This window comes from Hyla sarda, chromosome 4 (assembly GCF_029499605.1).
Source record: "Hyla sarda isolate aHylSar1 chromosome 4, aHylSar1.hap1, whole genome shotgun sequence".
Taxonomy (NCBI): domain Eukaryota; kingdom Metazoa; phylum Chordata; class Amphibia; order Anura; family Hylidae; genus Hyla; species Hyla sarda.
In genome coordinates, this window is record NC_079192.1 from 98,126,842 (window position 1) to 98,142,941 (window position 16,100).

The 16,100-nt window shown below is 45.0% G+C and overlaps 1 protein-coding gene across 5 annotated transcripts in view; it reads left to right on the plus strand.

The window, feature by feature from the left end:
• The window catches only part of DENND4A (DENN domain containing 4A), a 146,624-nt gene that overhangs the window by 34,499 nt on the left and 96,025 nt on the right, over window positions 1-16,100 (plus strand). The window lies entirely within an intron of this gene.

The following is a 16,100-nucleotide window of genomic DNA, read 5'->3' on the forward strand; positions in this document are numbered from 1 at the left end:
ATTCGCAAAATATTGCGAATTTGAATATGGCCCCTGCCGCTCATCACTAATGACTGGAGACATTGCAGTAGTCCCCTGCGGCAAGACTTCGCGATCAGACATATTATCCCCTATCCTTTGGTTAGGGGATAACGTGTCTAGGGCCAGAGTACCCCATGGATCGTAGGTTAGAAGGGTTACTTAAGAGGCTGTTGGAGACAGGGGCCATTTCCATAAAGCTTAGGAAAGGTACCCCAAGAGATCAAATTTTAGTATCTTTTCCCCTCCTAAAAATGGCTACGGGGTTTCTGGCTGATGCCTCAGCGGAATCTGTGAGATTTTCTGACTGATCCTCTTCTTTGTCTAGCTCTGTCCAACGTGATCTCTGGCTTAAGCCTGGTCTGGTGATTCCCTGTCAAAAAATAAGCTCTGCTCTATTTGTTTCAGTGGTCTTCAGGTGATTGGACCAAAGTTAGGCTGGGTTCACACTACGTTTTTCAACTAAGGTTCCCGCATACGTTTTCTATCAAAAACCGTATGGGAAAAAAAAACGGATGGAACAGCATGGGGAAAAAGTAAACCGTATGGGTTTTTAAACAGTATACTGTTTTTAAAAGTGCATACTGTTCCGTCCGTTTTTGTAGAAAAAAAACCCATACGTTTTTGAAAATTTTGTCCATTTTTAATGGGAGGGGTCTTGGGTGGGGACTTTAGGATTCAAATGCGCATGTGCAAAGTAAAAACGTATACGTTTTTCCCGTATGGAACCGTATACATGTGCGTTTCCCATTGACGTCCATGTTAAAAAAAACGTATGCAGTTGCAGTACGGTTTTTAAACCGGAGTCAAAACCGTGGTTGACCACGATTTTGTATCCGGTTTAAAAACCGTACTGCAACCGCATACGTTTTTTTAACATGGACGTCAATGGGAAACGCACATGTATACGGTTCCATACGGGAAAAACGTATACGTTTTTACTTTGCACATGCGCATTTGAATCCTAAAGTCCCCACCCAAGACCCCTCCCATTAAAAATGGACAAAATTTTCAAAAACGTATGGTTTTTTTTTCTACAAAAACGGACGGAACAGTATGCACTTTTAAAAACAGTATACTGTTTAAAAACCCATACGGTTTACTTTTTCCCATACTGTTCCATCAGTTTTTTTTTTCCATACGGTTTTTGATAGAAAACGTATGCGGGAACCTTAGTTGAAAAACGTAGTGTGAACCCAGCCTTAGACAGAATTTTGGAGGATGCCTTCGATAAAAAGAATGGACTTCCGGTTGGAAAAAAAATCCTAAAACGACCCAGTCTTTTTGAGGCAACATTCGCCTTTCCACACATTCTGCAGGGAAAGGGCAGTTGGGGCGCTGGAGTTACCCCAAGGGGAATCAAGGGAAGAATTTTAATTCTCAATTCCAAGTTTAACTCCGACCCTGCTCCTGGAAAAAAAATTACAGGAGTCAGGTGAGGGAGGCTTCTCCAATTTGGGGACCAGTGGGCCAGTGTGACCTCGAACCCTTGGGTTCTGCAAGTAATCCAACAGGGGTTAAATATAGAATTTTTTCGTCTTCCCCCAACAATTTTCAGATCACTTTACTTTCTTCCTCCAGAGTCAGCCCAGCTACGAAAAGAAGTCCTAGACATGTTATCTCTAGGAGCAATTGTTCCGGTCCCCACAGATCAGGAAGGTTGGAGTCATTACTTCAGACTCTTCTGGTGAGGAAACCGAACGGGTCATATCGGACAATAATAAACTTAAAACACCTCAACAAGTGGATAGTCTACCGACGCTTCAAGATGGGATCCTTGGCTACCATAATCCCTCTGATTCCTCAGAACGCTCTGATGTTTTCGGTAGACTTGAAGGACGCATACTATCACGTCCCTATCCACTCCTGGTACCATCAGTACCTGCGTATCTCTAAACTGAGAGATGCGCCATTTTCAGTTCCGATGTCTCCCGTTCGGGATCACCTCTGCCCCTCGAGTTTTTACCAAACGTGTTAGAGATGGTCGTTCACTTAAGGCAGCAAAGTGTCCAGATATTTCCCTATCTGGAGGACTTCCTGCTTGTGGCGAGATCCAGGGAAGTGATCCAGTTTCACCTATCCAAATCCTTAGATCTCTTCCAGTTTCTGGGGTGGCAGGTAAATTGGGAAAAGTCAAGTCTAGAGCCCTCCACCTGCAAAGTTTTTCCTAAATTCTGTTGCCCAGACCTCCTTTTTCCCAGACTCCAAGAAGGACGCTTTAATTCACAAAGTAAAGGCTCTTCAGAAGAGATTTCGGGCTTCTATTCGGGAATGCATGAGTATCCTAGGCCTCATGACTTCCTGTATACAAGCAGTTGCCTGGAGTCAAGCTCAATCCAGACCCTTGCAGCCAAATCTCTTGTCCCATAGGGACAAAAGTCAGTCGTCCCTAGACAGCATGATTCCTATCTCCTCAGTCACCAAGAAATCTCTGGATTTGTGGCAGAACAGAAGGAATCTCGTAGGAGTAGTTTGGTCCCATTCCCCAGTAGTGACGTTAACTACAGACGCAAGTGGGACCAGTTCAGGGATCCTGGACTTCAGAAGTAAGCCGGAGATCTTCCTCTTATTCTAGCTGTCCTGAGTAAGATAAAGAAAGGGAAAGTGATACTAGTAGCTCCGGCCTGGTCCAAGAGAAACTGGTTCCCTCTGTTAGAGACCCTAGCTATTGCCCCTTCTCTCATGCTTCCGGTCAGCCCAGATCTTCTACACCAGGGTCCCCTATGGTTTTCTGATGTTATGCAGACTCCGCCTCACGGCATGGATCTTGAGAGGTGGATCCGGAAACAAAAGGGTCTTTCTGACCCTGTCATCTCCACGATCCAGTCAGGGAGGAAACCCTCTACAGTTTCTTTGCACACTGTCTGGGATTTCTTCCCAAGGTGTCTTCTTTTTTTCATAGAAGTCAACGTATTATTTTACCTTCTTTTCGCCAAAATCAGAGAGAACAGATTTTTCATACCCTAGATGTTAGGAGGATTATTCTCAGGTACCTGAAAGCTACGGCTGAGTAGAGGTCAGAATCTTTTTGTTCAGCATGGGGGTAAGAATAGAGGCAAGAAAACCTCTAAAGATACAGTTGGCAGATGGACCAATCTGCTATTTCTGAAGCTTACAGATCAGAAGGGAAAGAATGTCCTTTTTCGATTAAAGCACACTACAAGAGCAATTTCTTTGTCTTGGGTCGAAAAAGCAGACTCCTCTCCTGATCGGATCTGTAGGTTGGCTACGTGGTCAAGTCTTCTCACATTCATCTGTCATTACAGATTGGACGTATTGGCCAATAAGGACAACAAGGTCCTGCAGGCCGTGGTCCCCCCTAGAGCTACTTATCTGGTATGGCTCCATTTTGATGCCATAATGAAGGGGTTTAGTTTCCACTAATCCTTCATGACGGCACCACTGTAATCCCATCCTATATTGTTGTTGTTGGGTTTATTATATATCACATCCTGGTTGTAATTTGAAAAGCACTGGGGTGTGTTTGGGGAGGGGCCCTTTTAAACCTCTCTATTTCCTGTCCTTACAGTGATGGGAGGAGCAACCTCCGTTTTGGTGCCATCATGAAGGATTAGTGGCAACCGAATTAATGGTAGGAAATAATTCCTTTTTTCTGCAGCACAAACATCTGGCACGGAAATTCTGCAGCAGAATCCTATTGAAATCAATGGGACTCTGCTGCATCAGAACTTCTGCAGAATTCGGCACGGCAATTCTGCCGTGTGAAAATGGCTTAAGTGAATGGGGCTGAGCAGCAATACCAGACACAGACTTTGGAAGAAAGTGGTGATGTGTCTAGAAAAACTTTGAGGGAACTATAGTACTCTGCCCACTCTGTTTTCAATCTCAGTATGGCTCCCAGTAGTCAGACCTCCACCAATCACACATTGATGGCAGATCTAAAGGCTCTATCTTCTCTATACCTGTCCACACACTCTCTTTAACCCCTTAAGGACCGAGCCCTTTTTCACCTTAAGGACCGGAGCGTTTTTTGCAATTCTGACCACTGTCACTTTAAACATTAATAACTCTGGAATGCTTTTAGTTATCATTCTGATTCCGAGATTGTTTTTTCGTGACATATTCTACTTTAACTTAGTGGTAAAATTTTATGGTAACTTGCATCCTTTCTTGGTGAAAAATCACCAAATTTGATGAAAAAAATGAAAATTTAGCATTTTTCTAACTTTGAAGCTCTCTGCTTGTAAGGAAAATGGATATTCAAAATATATTTTTTTTGGGTTCACATATACAATATGTCTACTTTATGTTTGCATCATAAAATTTATGAGTTTTTACTTTTGGAAGACACCAGAGGGCTTCAAAGTTCAGCAGCAATTTTGACATTTTTCACAAAATTTTCAAACTCGCTATTTTTCATGGACCAGTTCACGTTTGAAGTGGATTTGAAGGGCCTTCATATTAGAAATGCCCCATAAAAGACGCCATTATAAAAACTACACCCCCCAAAGTATTCAAAATGACATTCAGTAAGTGTATTAACCCTTTAGGTGTTTCACAGGAATAGCAGCAAAGTGAAGGAGAAAATTCAAAATCTTCATTTTTTACACTCGCATTTTCTTGTAGACCCAATTTTTGAATTTTTGAAAGGGGTAAAAAGGAGAAAATTTTTACTTGTATTTGAAACCCAATTTCTCTCGAGTAAGCAGATACCTCATATGTCTATGTTAATTGTTCAGCGGGCGCAGTAGAGGGCTCAGAAGGGAAGGAGCGTCAAATGGTTTTTGGGGGGCATGTCACCTTTAGGAAGCCCCTATGGTGCCAGAACAGCAAAAAAACACACATGGCATACCATTTTGGAAACTAGACTCCTCAGGGAACGTAACAAGGGGTAAAGTGAACCTTAATACCCCATAGGTGTTTCACGACTTTAGCATATGTAAAAAAAATATATATTTTTTTTACCTAAAATGCTTGGTTTCCCAAAAATTTTACATTTTTAAAAAGTGTAATAGCAGAAAATACCCCCCAAAATTTGAAACCCAATTTCTCCCGATTCAGAAAACACCCCATATGGGGGTGAAAATTGCTCTGCTGGCGCACTACAGGTCTCAGAAGAGAAGGAGTCACATTTGGCTTTTTGAAAGCAAATTTTGCTCTGGGGGCATGTCGCATTTAGGAAGCCCCTATGGTACCAGAACAGCAAAAAAAAAACACATGGCATACCATTTTGGAAACTAGACCCCTCGGGGAACGTAACAAGGGGTAATGTGAACCTTAATACCCTACAGGTGTTTCACGACTTTTGCATATGTAAAAAAAAATTTTTATTTTTTACCTAATATGCTTGGTTTCCCAAAATGTTAACATTTTTAAAAAGGGTAATAGCAGGAAATACCCCCCAAAATTTGAAGCCCAATTTCTCCCGATTCAGAAAACACCCCATATGGGGGTGAAAAGTGCTCTGCTGGCGCACTACAGGTCTCAGAAGAGAAGGAGTCACATTTGGCTTTTTGAAAGCAAATTTTGCTCTGGGGGCATGCCGCATTTAGGAAGCCCAAATGGTGCCAGAACAGCAAAAAAAAAACACATGGCATACCATTTTGGAAACTAGACCCCTCGGGGAACGTAACAAGGGGTAATGTGAACCTTAATACCCTACAGGTGTTTCACGACTTTTGCATATGTGAACATTTTTTATTTTTTTTTACCTAAAATGCTTGGTTTCCCAAAATTTTTACATTTTTAAAAAGGGTAATAGCAGAAAACACCCCCCAAAATTTGAAGCCCAATTTCTCCCGATTCAGAAAACACCCCATATGGGGGTGAAAAGTGCTCTGCTGGAGCACTACAGGTCTCAGAAGAGAAGGAGTCACGTTTGGCTTTTTGAAAGCAAATTTTGCTCTGGGGGCATGCCGCATTTAGGAAGCCCCTATGGTGCCAGGACAGCAAAAAAAAAAACACATGGCATACCATTTTGGAAACTAGACCCCTCGGGGAACATAACAAGGGGTTAAGTGAACCTTTATACCCCACAGGTGTTTTATGACTTTTGTATATGTAAAAAAAAAAATTTTTTTTTTTACCTAAAATGCTTGTTTTCCCAAAAATTTTACATTTTTAAAAAGGGTAATAGCAAAAAATACCCCACAAAATTTGAAGCCCAATTTCTCCCGAGTACGGCGATACCCCATATGTGGCCCTAAACTGTTGCCTTGAAATACGACAGGGCTCCAAAGTGAGAGTGCCATGCGCATTTGAGGCCTAAATTAGGGATTGCATAGGGGTGGACATAGGGGTATTCTACGCCAGTGATTCCCAAACAGGGGGCCTCCAGCTGTTGTAAAACTCCCAGCATGCCTGGACAGTCAGTGGCTATCTGGCAATACTGGGAGTAGTTGTTTTGCAACAGCTGGAGGCTCCGTTCTGGAAACAGTGGCGTACCAGACGTTTTTCCTTTTTATTGGGGAGGGGGGCTGTGTAGGGGTATGTGTATATGTAGTGTTTTTTACTTTTTATTTTATTTTGTGGTAGTGTAGTGTAGTGTTTTTAGGGTACAGTCACACGGGCGGGGGTTCACAGTAGTTTCTCGCTGGCAGTTTGAGCTGCGGCAGAAAATTTGACGCAGTTCAAACTTGCAGCCGGATACTTACTGTAATCCTCCGCCCATGTGAGTGTACCCTGTACGTTCACATTGGGGGGGGGGGGGGAGAAACATCCAGCTGTTGCAAAACTACAACTCCCAGCATGGACGGTCTATCAGTGCATGCTGGGAGTTGTAGTTTTGCAACCGCTGGAGGCTCCGTTTTGGAAACAGTGACGTACCAGACGTTTTTCATTTTTATTGGGGAGGGGAGGGGGGCTGTGTAGGGGTATGTGTATATGTAGTGTTTTTTACTTTTTATTTTATTGTGTGTTAGTGTAGTGTAGTGTTTTTAGGGTACAGTCGCATGGGCGGGGGGTTCACAGTAGTTTCTCGCTGGCAGTTTGAGCTGCGACAGAAAATTTGCCGCAGCTCAAACTTGCAGCCGGATACTTACTGTAATCCTCCGCCCATGTGAGTGTACCCTGTACATTCACATTGGGGGGGGGGGGGGAACATCCAGCTGTTGCAAAACTACAACTCCCAGCATGTACGGTCTATCAGTGCATGCTGGGAGTTGTAGTTTTGCAACAGCTGGAGACACACAGGTTGTGAAACACCGAGTTTGGTAACAAACTCAGTGTTTTGCAACCAGTGTGCCTTCAGCTGTTGCAAAAGCTACAACCCCCAGCATGTACGGACAGCGGAAGGGCATGCTGGGTCTTGTAGTTATGCAACAGCCGGAGGCATACTACATTGGCTGGGGATGCTGGGGATTATAGTTATGCAACAGCTGGAGACACACTGGTTTACTACTTAACTCAGTGTGCCTTCAGCAGTTGCAAAACTACAACTCTCAGCAGTCACCGACAGCCAACGGGCATGCTGGGAGTTGTAGTTATGCAACCACCAGATGCACCACTACAACTCCCAGCATGCACTTTAGCTGATTGTGCAAGCTGGGAGTTGTAGTTACACAACAGCTGAAGGTACACTTTTTCATAGAAAGAATGTGCCTTCAGCTGTTGCAAAACTACAAGTCCCAGCATGCCCATAAGGGCATGCTGGGAGTTGTGGTGGTCTGCCTCCTGCTGATGCATAACTACAGCTCCCAGCATGCCCTTGTTGCATGCTGGGAGCTGTTGCTAAGCAACAGCAGGAGGCTGTCACTCACCTCCAACGATCCAGCAGCACAGGTCAGTCCCTCGTCGTCTCCGCCGCCGCAGCTGCTCCTGGGGCCCCGATCCCAACAGGGGCGCCGGGGATCGGGGTCCCCAGCACCGGGGGTCGTCTTCCCGCACCCGCTCACGTCCTCCGGAAGAGGGGCGGAGCGGGTTGCGGGAGTGACACCCGCAGCAGGCGCCCTGATTCGTCGGCCGGTAATCCGGCCGACGAATCAGGGCGATCGTGAGGTGGCACCAGTGCCACCTCACCCCTGCTGCCTCTGGCTGTTCGGGGCCGTCTCTGACGGCCCCGATCAGCCAGTAATTCCGGGTCATCGGGTCACTGGAGACCCGATTGACCCGGAATCTGCCGCAGATCGCTGGACTGAATTGTCCAGCGATCTGCGGCAATCGCCGACATGGGGGGACATAATGACCCCCCTGGGCGATATGCCGGGATGCCTGCTGAACGATTTCAGCAGGCATCCGGCTCCGGCTCACCTCCGGCTAGCGGTGGGGGCCGGAAATGCTCAGGGCGTATCCATACGCCCTCGGTCCTTAAGGACTCGGAAACGGGGGCGTATGGATACGCCCTATGTCCTTAAGGGGTTAAAGCTTTTTTTCCATTTTGTGTAGATGCGTAAACTGTGTATTCGTACATGTATATTCTGTCAGATGGATACAAGTTATTTTATGTCATCCAGAGGCCATGAAGATAACATAGCACTAAGCGTTTTACTACTTATTATTGCTTGATAAAGGTAATTGGTTACACGGCATAGAACATCAATGGCCACCAGTCTCCATTTGAGGTTTTGAGCTGCTCCATAACTTTCATCTTTGCTTGATAAATGTGGCATGTGATGAGAAATACACAGACAGGCTACGAGATCTCCAACTGGACTGCACATGTTCTTGAGCGGATTTATTATCAAGGACCACTGAGTGAAAGACTAAAGCTCACATACAGTTCATTAGGGATCATGTGCTCCTTCCTGGCCAAGTGTCCTTCACATGTTCTCTCAAGCACAGCACGGTAAATTCCTTTGTAAGCATATTTTTGTTGAGAAAATGGAAGTGGAGTTCCAGACTGTAAGACATAAAATATAAGGCAGAAGTCAAAGAGGAAGAGCCGTCCAGGAACTTGTGGATTAAAGTTCTCAGTAGCTGTAGCATGTTAGGATTTATGTGAAGAGTTTTTGAATTTCTTTCCATTTTAAAAATGCCTATAATCCTCCACCAGATCCAGATAAAATACAGAAGACGAAAACACAACATCAGTTAGAAGCAGGATTTTCCTGAAAAGATAGAATAAAAACCTAAAATGCAACGAGTTAGCCAAAAATATTATAGCTAACTGTAGCTTTTATTCAGAAAGGGGGGTACCGTATTTTTCGTCATATAAGACGCTCCGGCATATAAGACACACCTAATTTTATAGGATAAAAATCTAGAAAATAAAGATTCTGAACCAAATACAATGTAAAGTATAGGACAGTGATCTTCAACCTGCGGACCTTCAAATGTTGACATTGGCTGTCCGGGCATGATGGGAGTTGTAGTTTTGCAACATCTGGAGGTCCGCAGGTTGAAGACCACTGGTGTAGGAGGTAGTATTCACGTGTCCCCGCCACTCTGGTCCCGTCCCCGCTCGTCACCGCTGCACTAGATGTCGCCCTCCATCACTGTCACCGCGTCCCGGGGAGTCCCTGTCGCTCCGGATCGTCTCTGCTGCCCGGTATCCTCGCTCTCCGTTGCCGCCATGACGTCGCTATGCATGCCGCTCCTCTTGGATGACGGGACGGCGTGCGCGACGACGTGATGACGACGAAGGAGAGCGCCAGCCATGCAGGGGATCCCAGCACGGAGCAGACACCGAGGAGGCAGGTAAGGTCCCTCCCGGTGTCCAGTAAGCTGTTCAGGACACCGCGATTTCACCGCGACGGTCCCAAACAGCCGGTTTAGTATTATTTTCGCTTCAGATAGGGCGGTCAGCTTTGATCGCCGCGTCTAAAGGGTTAATACAGGGCATCACCGCGATCGGTGATGTCCTGTAATAGCCGCGGGTCCCGGCCGTTGATGGCAACAGGGACCAACCCGATAGGTGTGTATTTGCCTTATAAGACACACCAACTTCCCCCCCCCCCCCCCCCCCCATTTTGGGGAAGAAAAAGTGCGTCTTATACGGCGAAAAATACGGTAATTGTAACCCCCCTGTGCCAACATTTTGGTATGAAAAAGTTGCATGCCCCCAATTTGCACAAAAAGGTGCGACTTTCTACCCTTTGATGCTAGCAACAACTTTTTTTTTCTTTTTGTGCGTAGGACTTAAGACAATAAGGCGGTTTAGCATATGCACCGCCCAAATTACTTCAACTTACACCAGAGAGCTGGTATAATTTGTAGCTGAATTCTATTCCAGTTGGTGCACAGTGGGGCACAGCACGAGCCTGCCAAAGAGCCAAATTTATTACTATTAGAGTCACGTGCCTCTTAAATGTGGTGAACAAAATGCCAGCAGAAATTAACTTTATACTGGTGTGTGATACCTTGATCTTAAATCCCCCCCCCCAAAAGTGTACTTCTAGCAATAATCTTGTGCACTGTAAGGCCATATTTCACACCATTATTTGAGTAGTAATGTTAGATCAGCATCCGTTTTTCGGGTTACTAGACTAAGTAAAAATCAATATGGCAGGCAGGTGTGGACACAATGAGGCTATGTTCAGACGCTGGAATTTCCGTGTGGAATTGTGGTCTTCCATTGGAATTTCCACTGTCGTGGAAATCTCAATTCCGGAGTTGGCAGAAAGAATAGACATGTCTATTCTTTCTGTGGGGTCCACACTGCAATGCATTGCTGTCTATGATACGTTGCGGTCTTATTTTCCATGCGGACATACCATTGTCTAAACATAGGCTTACACAGAGGACTGACCAAAATATGTGACAATAAAAGGGCCAGACACGTAATTTTATGACTGCAAAAATGGTGCCCATATAGTTAACATGTTTGTACAAAGTGGCGTTTTAAGTTTAATAGAACTCAAAAGTAAAAAATGCAGCAGTTTTTGGGGCCATTTTTAACTGTATGAAAGTTAATTTATGGTTTGAAATATTGCCCAAAATACAGTCTGAAAACGTGGTATTCAAATTGCCACATTTGTCTCTTAATAACACTAATCTTTTATGTCAACCATTTGTGTCCACACTTGCCTACCATATTGACTTCTGCTATTCTCGTGTAAGGCTATGTTCACACTGTGGATTTCCTTTTTTTTTTTTTTTATTAGTTTTTCATAACAATTATCAAGGTCATACACAGTGCTTAAGCATCAAAAAGCTAAGTACAAAGGAGACAAACCTATAGATGGCTTTTTGGTCATCCAAACAGATCCAGCATTGAAGTCGGGGTAATCAACAAGGGGGGAATGTAGGCAAAACCTGCTGGCTCAGTGGAGACCTCTAATTTGAAATCATGAGTGGGGGGGGGGGGTAGTCGAAGAGGAGAAAACGTGACAGTGTGTATACTGTGGTGCTTAATGGGCCTAGGTAATCCATAGGAGGCATCTGGGAGAAGTAGCTCCAAAATTGGATGGTGTGGGGGGGGGGGGGGGGTGGATATAGGGAGGGGCAGAAGGGGGAGAGACTCGAAGGGGTCGGCAAAGAGGGGAGAGAGAGAGAAGAAAAGGAATGAAAAGAGAGAGGAGAAAAAGAAGAGCCAAAGAGTAAGATAGAGAGGAACCGAGAAAGAGAGAAAAAACATCTCAATAATCGCTCACACAGGAAACTCTGTCTCGGAGGGTGAAGGAGATACCTGTGTTGATAACGGGAGGGGTGTAATATCTGGAAGCGCGCCAAGGCGACCATGTTCTCATGAACTCACCGTGAGTTTCATTCGTCCAGCTGATCAATTCTTCAAAACAACAGATCTGATTAATCTTATTTCTCCACTCCTCTATGAGGGGCAGCATGTTTGTTTCCAATAGAGGGGTATAAGTGTTTTTGCAGCAGCAATAAGGTGGGTGACAAGGTCATTTTTAGAGGGAGTGTAGTTCTCTGTGGGTATATTCAATGCCAACAATTGCATGGAGAGTGTAACAGTGCTTGTAGTGACCTCCCGCACAATCTCCTCAACTCTTTTCCAGAATGCAGTGATTAGAGGGCATGTCCACCAAATATGGGTATAGGAACCCGGGTGAGCCTCGCACCTCCAACAGACATTTGTAGGGGACAGTTTGTAAGCAAACAACCATTCGGGAGTTTTGTACCATCTAGAAGTTAATTTAAAAGAGTTCCCTTGGAGCCGAACACACCTAGAAAAGCCATGACTGTTACGCAGGACAAGTGCTGACTCTGCACACTGTGGAGTTTTGCTAGAACGTCCGCCTGGAAAACACGATATACTATAAAGAATGAGTCTGGAGAATTGTGTAACAAAGTTGAAAAATGTTAAGATCCAAGACAACCCATTTACTCAGGTCTGTTAGAAAGTAGCAAAGGTTTTACTCCTCTATCATCCTATATTGTCAGTGTAGAAAGACGTGGATGTAACCTCCGGACAGGAAATAGTTTAGCCTAAAATGTTTATTTTATTCTGCTGAGATTTGAGTGTTTCTCTGTGTGAGTTGTACAGTCTGTGCGGACCTTATAATGTACACGTCTTGGAGTGTCATCCCTGGAATGTGTGCACCAGATGGAGGAAAGCAGACAGGACTAGCACCTACTTAATCACAAGCTTACTGAGCTCATCCTGTATCCTCTTAGATTATTGATGGGATTTTGTGCTAAAGACCAGTATAGTCCTATCTGTTATTTCTCCACAGTACATGTAGCAGAGTTTAGTTGGCCTTTAGGCACAGCTTACTGCAATGTGTTATTGTTTGGTTTTACACAACAGTTCATGTAAACTTACTTTTATTATCTTAGACTGGGGCATTTGGCTGACACATACACATAAACGCTCTGCTGATCATGCATGTCTTCTTAAAGGGGTACTCCGGCCCTGAAACATCTTATCCCCTATCCAAAGATAGGGGATAAGATGTCTCACCGCGGGTGTCCCGCCACTGGGGACCCCAGTAATCTTGTATTCTCCACCCACCTGTGCCAGCTCACAAACAGCCGGGTGGCGACCAAGGGGCCGGAGCATCGTGACGTCACGACTCCGCCCCAGTGTGACGTCATCCCCCCGCTATGCAAGTCTATGGGAGGAGGCGTGACGGCCATCACGCCCCCTCCCATAGACTTGCATAGTGGGGGTGGGGGGTGACGTCACACGGGGGCGGAGTCGTGACGTCACGATACTCCGGCACCGTGGTCACCACCTGGCTGTTTGTGAGCTGGCACCGGGGCGTGCAGCTCAAACAGGTGGGTGGCTAATACAAGATTGCGGGGGTCCCCAGCGGCGGGACCCCCGCAGTGAGACATCTTATCCCCTATCCTTTGGATAGGGGATAAGATGTCTCAGGGCCGGAGTACCCCTTTATGGGGGAGAGCAGAGTAAGCTGCTGGCAGACTTCAATGGTGGTAGCTTATTTCCTTTACAGAATCGGGCACGTTGAAATCTATCTGCTCAACTCATCTGTCCCCAAACATCCTCTGAGAGGGGAAAGTTAAGAGGACTTCATGCCCGGTTGGTCTTGCTGAAATCATCAAGTTCGGACAGTATCAGTCTGAGGCCCCTTTCACGCTGCCGTTGCTCCCCGCCGAGTACAGCCGACAAAGTCTCTGAATAGCGGGAGAAAACGATGGCACAAGCAGTCATTTTTCTCCTGCTATTCTGCTCGGCTCTCCCAATGGCCGTCACACTGCCTAATGGCACACTAACGGCAGTGTGAAAGAAGCATAATGAGTATGGCCAGTGTTAGGCTCTGGTTACGCTAGCTATATGGTTTTCATAATTGTGGGATCCATCTACAGTCAGGATTTATTGGTAATCTGCATAGAAGTTGCATAAACAAAACAATAGGACTGTTTTTATCAAGAATTTTTGCAGAGTAAATAGTTTTTTTTTAAAGTAACCTTTTTAACCCCTTAACGAAAATGTACGTCCTGATCTGCTGGGACTTAGCGCTCCAGGACGTACCTTAACCCCTTAAGGACCAGGCCAATTTTCGTTTTTGCACTTTAGTTTTTTCCTCCTCCCCTTCTAAAAATCATAATGCTTTCCACTACACAGTGCAATTTTCTGTAAAAATGATACCATATCTTTATTCTGTAGGTCCATACAGTCCTATTTATGTAGGTTTTGTTTTATTTTACTACTTAAAAAAAATATATAACTACATGCACCAAAATTAGTATGTTTAAAATTGTCATTTTCTGGAGCTTCAGAGCAACAATCGGACGGCGAGGAGGCAGGTAAGGGCCCTTCCACTGTCCTCTCAGCTGATCGGGACACCATAGTTTTTTTTACCACAGTGGTCCCGATCAGCTTCGCTGAGCCAAAATGGGCTGTGTCCTTCAGGAAATCTGTCACCAGTGTCACCTGCACTAATCTGTTGGTACCGACAGATAGTGCAGGTGACACTGATGACAACAGTACACACCTTGTCCTGTTCCGTGGAGGGGAACTTCGGTAATTTCCTCCGTTAGCTCCAGTCCCGGCAGCCAACTCGGGGCATGGGTGGAGCTTAGTGACGTCACCACTGCTGCTCCCTGCTGGGTCCCGCTGCTGTTCAGAGAACAGCAGCGGTGATATCAGTAAGCTCCTCTCGTGCCCCAAGCCGGGTACCCGGAGCGGAGCTAACGGAGGAGATTACCAAAGATCCCCGCCACGGAATGGGACAAGGTGTGTACTGTTGTCATCAGTGTCAACTGCACCGACAGGTTAGTGCAGGTGACACTGGTGACAGGTTTCCTTTAACTCCTTAAGGACTGACCCATTATTTACCTTAATGACCAGGCTCTTTAAAAAAAAAAAAATTGTGACATGTATCTCTGAGCGTAGCGATTCTGAGATAGTTTTTTCGTGACATATTGTACTTTATGTAAGTGGTGTATTTTTTTGACACATGCAGCATTTTTGGTGAAAAACTCCAAAATATTGGGAAAAGATGGAAAATTTCTGGCCTTTTTTTTTATGGTGTACACTGTGCGGTAAAAGTGATGTTATATTTATTCTGTGGGTCGTTACGATTATGGCGATACCCATTTTATATCGCTTTCTATGTTCTTTTTTCTTTTCTGAGCAAAATTCTTTTTCTGCCATTCATTTTCCAACAGCCGTAACTTTTTTATTTTTCGTTCAAAGCCATTGATAAGGGCTTATTTTTTGCGGGATGAGCTGTACTTTTTATTGGTATCATTTTTGCGATACGTGCGACCTTTTGATCTTTTTTATTCCGCTAGTTTTTTTTTATGGCGTTCACCGTGCGGGATAATTGACATAATAGTTTTATAGTACACGTCATTACGGACATGGCAATACCTATTATGTATAGGATTTGTGTTCTTGATCTTTTTATTGGGAAAGGGGCATTTTAAAAAAAAGTTTTTTTTTTTTTTTACACTTCATACTTTGATTGAAGAATTTTATTTTTTACAGGTTAAACTATGCAGCAATACATTTGTACTGCAGCACAGTATGACACGATCAGCTGCACACAGTACAGCCTGTGGCTGGATCTCACAGTCTTCCGTAGCAGGCAGACAGGAGGTCATGATCTGACCACCTGCTGCCATAGCAGCTAATGGCGACCCGCGCTCCCACTGTCAACACCATAGATGCCGTGATCAGGATTGATCACGGCATCTATGGGGTTACTGCTGCCGGGACTGGCGTGATTGCGGCTCCGACAGCTGCGGCGGGTCCCGTCTCCAATCTCCTGCACTGCCCGCGGCAGTGCCGTAGATCGCTAGGACGTATGCATACGTCCCAGCGCGCAAATGTGTCGGTTGCTGGGACGTATGCATGCGTCCTATAGCGGGAAGGGGTTAAAGGATTATTCCGGGATGGTTTTCTTTATGGTACAGGGGCTGTAAAATTAATTTAGTTCATAGTATAGTGTCTGTACCTGTGTTTGGTGGTCTCGCTATTCTTTTGTGATTTTTGCCCCAATGTTTATTTTTTACAGCATACAAAATTAGTGTTGTCTACTGGTTTTCCTACTGGTTGCAGTGTGTCTCATCTTTGCTTGTAGCAACCACTGGGTAGGAGGAAGATCATTCTGCTAGGAGGCACCCTGGTTAGAAAACACTGGTCTATTGCATGGAAGGCAGCTCATTTGTGTTTCAATGGGTGGGGTGGCTGATGTGTGGGAGAGAGAAAAGCGACATCACACTTACAAACAAGGAATCATGGGACTTGTAGTTGAAGAGACGGAACTCCAACAGGAAATAGCCAGTTCAGAAGAAGAAAGCCACTGCATTAT